Raw genomic sequence first — 3,065 nt, 5'->3', positions numbered from 1 at the left:
TTTTTTTTCTCAGGTCCTGTCAACTTCTGCTGCTCTGCACACAGACTCCTTCACCAGGAACATTTAATCAGGTGCGTGTTTATCCATAATCAGTATAAATTGCAAACATTGCCAAATATATTTTTTTTTTCTCAGGTTCTTTCAACTTCTGCTGCTCTGCACACAGACTCCATCACCAGGAACATTTAATCAGGTGCGTGTTTATCCATAATCAGTATAAATGCAAACATTGCCAAAATATTCTTTTTTTCTCAGTCCTTTCAACTTCTGCTGCTCTGCCACACAGACTCCTTCACCCAGGAACATTTAATCGGTGCGTGTTTATCCATAATCAGTATAAATGCAAACATGCCAAAATATTTCTTTTTTTTTCTCAGTTCCTTTCAACTTCTGCTGCTCTGCACACAGACTCCTTCACCAGGACATTAATCAGGTATGCGTTTATCCATAATCAGTATAAATGCAAACATTGCCAAAATATTTCTTTTTTTTTTCTCAGGTCCTTTCAACTTCTGCTGCTCTGCACACAGACTCCTTCACCAGGAAACATTTAATCAGGTGTGTGTTTATCCATAACAGTATAAATGCAAACTTTATTAAAATGTTTCTTTTTTGCAGATTTTAAAAATTTTTCCTGATGCTCAAAAACATCATGAGTTTGAGAACTCATTCATGTAAATGATTCGCAAGTGTTTGTTTTTTAATAACTGCCTATAATTATGCATGATTAACTTAACTCTTACTAATCACTAACACGACTAACCTCATAACTTAATCAGTTATTATAAAAAACCACTTGCTGAGTTTTACAATGAATGTCTTGCTGAGGTGCTTGAAAGACAGCGCTGATTGATTTATCAGGTAATTTATTTTTATAGTACATTTTATGAGACTTGTTACTAATTCATTGTTTTTGTTCATAGGGTAAACGACAACTTCAAGCCAAATAGTCTTCAACTCTCAACTTACTCAAGACTTGTTCTCCAGCAAAAACAATCGCTCGAACTACTAATTATGTCGTCCCAAGTAACTACCTCCGTCTTGTCGTCAGGGGGAAGGTGTCTACTGTGATATATATTTAGTTAAGTGCATAAATGTTAATGAAAATGAATAAATATATTGTATTTAATTCAATGTGTTGTTTTGTTTTAATTTAATTATGAGCCACTTTACGGCCAAATTACATTAGGCTGTAACGTAAATTACAAAGATATTTAAACATTTCTAACATAACAAAAATTTCTTATGTTATCAATAGGGATACTTATTAAGTGCACTCTTTAGTGTAGACAATTGTGCAAAACAGTTTCTTTACTGTTGGGTTGTTTGCAACCATATTGCCGCATCTTGGTTAAGCTCTTTATACCTTTGTTTCGATTCGTAGAAGCGAAAAACGCGTTGACAATGGACTTTGCTTTTTTCCAACACTTATGTTAGTCGAGTGCCTTAAACATTTAATTCGTCGGACCGATGTTTTCTCTTGTTTTAAAATTTACACTTTCTATTATGTCTTTAAATGGTTGCACTCTTTTTCTTAGCTATAACTATCACTTAATTTAATATCACCATGTGTAATATTATATATATATAGATATATATATATATATATATATATATATATATATATATATATATATATATAGTCGAGTCGATTGAGTCGAGTCTGGATGCTCGGTATGGGCGTGTTTCTCGCTTCACAATATGCATTTCATAACTTTTATTCAAATTAGTTTTCAAATCTTTTAGTTATTCATAATTTTTTCTAAGAAAATGTTTTTCTAATATGTTATTAAGGTTAAATTTTCTAAAATAAATTTTTGTTGAGTGTTTTTTGTCCTGTGTTGCTGAATGATGACACGCATCTTGTTCGAAACGTATAAGTAAAAGTTTTTATACTTTATACCTTTTTTATTTCGACGAATGGGCTGCTAGTTACTTTGAAATATGTTTCAACGTCAAAAAAACTATCAGATATATATATATATATATATATATATATATACTATGATATGTATAACACATAATTTTGACGTTGAGATATATGAGTAAGTTCATGAGGGCGATACATCAGAGAAATTTCTTTGTTAGATGTATCGCCCTCAAGAACTTACTCATATATATATATATATATATATATATATATATATATTATATATATATATATATATATATTATACTATAATGCATATATTATACCTTTAGACAAATGTAAATATATTTTAGTCATTTTCATTATTGTAATTGTAAGAATAAATTAATATAATTGTATTATTAAATACTGTGATAAATTATTTGGGAGTTTTGAATAAAACTAACTAAATTTTATTTGGAGTGTTTCATTTCACACCATTTTCAGTATTATATATATTAGAAACATACCGTACAGGTGCAGGTACTATAAACTGATAAGCTAATGTTATCATAAACATTAATATACTCATTAATTCGTTCTTCGAAGAGGATTTAATATTTTGAATAAATATCATATAATATAATTTTTGTAATCTAATTCTATGATGATTAATATTGTTAATGTAGTTATAAATTTGGCCATTTTAAATAGACTAATCTATGGTTTTTCACTCATTTTTCAATCACTTTAATCTATTATACGATTATTTAAAGTCTTAATTAGTTCATTTAATTATTATACTTTGATATTGGTAAGTTTTACTTATCTATACTTATAAAAAAAATTACTTAACTATAACTTGTAAAAAAAAAATTTAAGTCTCAGTCTTGTGTTATTTTCTCTTTTGCACAAGAATATCTTCAATATTTTGAATATATCTTAATTTTTATTCGTTAATTATTACATAATTACATCATATTCTTACCATATTTACCCTACCATCTCCTATTTTACTTTACACTACCTTACCATAACCTTACACACCTTTACCTAATACTTACCTACGTTAAGAAACAATGTACTCTTACCTTGCTTACCTTACCACGTCTCGAACCTGCTACCCTGTCCTCTCCAGCGACTCCCACCTCCCAACGCGCGACGCCACGACGATCACATTAATAAACCGTTACAAAGTAGGTGATATTATATATTT

The 3,065-nt window shown here is 29.3% G+C and overlaps 1 long non-coding RNA gene across 1 annotated transcript; it reads left to right on the top strand.

Moving 5' to 3' along the window:
• The first annotated feature begins 4 nt into the window (after positions 1 to 4).
• On the top strand, positions 5 to 546 carry LOC113371998. Its single transcript, XR_003366685.1, has 3 exons — positions 5 to 71; positions 136 to 193; positions 500 to 546. It is a non-coding gene; the product is annotated as an uncharacterized LOC113371998 (long non-coding RNA).
• The last annotated feature ends 2,519 nt before the right edge of the window (positions 547 to 3,065 follow it).

Source organism: Ctenocephalides felis, unplaced genomic scaffold (assembly GCF_003426905.1).
Source record: "Ctenocephalides felis isolate EL2017-DRISC unplaced genomic scaffold, ASM342690v1 CF-g0.4_SCAFFOLD_01499, whole genome shotgun sequence".
Taxonomy (NCBI): domain Eukaryota; kingdom Metazoa; phylum Arthropoda; class Insecta; order Siphonaptera; family Pulicidae; genus Ctenocephalides; species Ctenocephalides felis.
Note: the sequence above shows the minus strand (reverse complement) of the source record. Positions and strands in the feature narration are given on the sequence as shown.